The sequence below is a fragment of the Arachis stenosperma genome, chromosome 4 (genome assembly GCF_014773155.1).
Source record: "Arachis stenosperma cultivar V10309 chromosome 4, arast.V10309.gnm1.PFL2, whole genome shotgun sequence".
Lineage (NCBI taxonomy): Eukaryota > Viridiplantae > Streptophyta > Magnoliopsida > Fabales > Fabaceae > Arachis > Arachis stenosperma.
The window spans coordinates 105,055,485-105,056,640 of record NC_080380.1 but is presented as its reverse complement, the minus strand read 5'-3'; the positions used below and the strand labels follow the sequence as shown (position 1 = coordinate 105,056,640).

Below are 1,156 nucleotides of genomic sequence, written 5' to 3'. Positions count from 1 at the left end.
TTCTGCTTAGAATTCTCTGTCTGTTGCTGAGAAGATGATGGAAAAGGCTTGCCATTGCTAAACCTGTTTCTTCCACCATTATTGTTGTTAAAACCTTGTTGAGGTCTCTCTTGATTCTTCCATGAGAAATTTGGGTGATTTCTCCATGAAGAAGTATAGGTGTTTCCATAGGGTTTTCCTAGGTAATTCACCTCTTCCTTTGAAGGGTTCTCATGATCATAAGCTTCTTCCTCAGATGAAGCATCCTTAGTACTGCCAGGTGCATTTTGCATTCCAGATAGACTTTGAGAAATTAAATTGACTTGTTGAGTCAATATCTTATTCTGAGCCAGTATGGCATTCAGAGTGTCAATCTCAAGAACTCCTTTCTTCTGACTAGTCCCATTGTTCACAGGATTCCTTTCAGAAGTGTACATGAATTGGTTATTTGCAACCATTTCAATGAGCTTTTGAGCCTCTGTAGGCGTCTTCTTCAGATGAAGAGATCCTCCAGCAGAGCTATCCAAAGACATCTTGGACAGTTCAGAGAGACCATCATAGAAAATACCTATGATGCTCCATTCAGAAAGCATGTCTGAGGGACACTTTCTGATTAATTGTTTGTATCTTTCCCAAGCTTCATAGAGGGATTCTCCATCCTTCTGTCTGAAGGTTTGGACTTCCACTCTAAGCTTACTCAATTTTTGAGGTGGAAAGAACTTTGCCAAGAAGGCATTGACTAGCTTTTCCCAAGAGTCCAGGCTTTCTTTAGGTTGAGAGTCCAACCATATTCTAGCTCTGTCTCTTACAGCAAAAGGGAATAGCATCAGTCTATAGACCTCAGGGTCAACCCCATTAGTCTTGGCTGTGTCACAGATTTGCAAGAATTCAGCTAAAAACTGATAAGGATCTTCCATTGGAAGTCCATGGAACTTGCAATTCTGTTGCATTAGAGAAACTAATTGAGGCTTAAGCTCAAAGTTGTTTGCTCCAATGGCAGGGATAGAGATGCTTCTCCCATAGAAATCGGGAGTAGGTGCAGTAAAGTCACCCAGCACCTTCCTTGCATTGTTGGCATTGTTGTTATTTTCGGCTGCCATGAGTTCTTCTTCTTTGAAGAATTCGGTCAGGTCCTCTAAAGAGAGTTGTGCTTTGGCTTCTCTTAGCTTTCTCTTCA

At 41.3% G+C, this 1,156-nt stretch overlaps 1 non-coding gene across 1 annotated transcript; it reads left to right on the top strand.

The window, feature by feature from the left end:
• Window positions 1-566: 566 nt before the first annotated feature.
• On the top strand, window positions 567-674 carry LOC130978388 (small nucleolar RNA R71). Its single transcript, XR_009086034.1, has one exon. It is a non-coding gene; the product is annotated as a small nucleolar RNA R71 (small nucleolar RNA).
• Window positions 675-1,156: the final 482 nt, after the last annotated feature.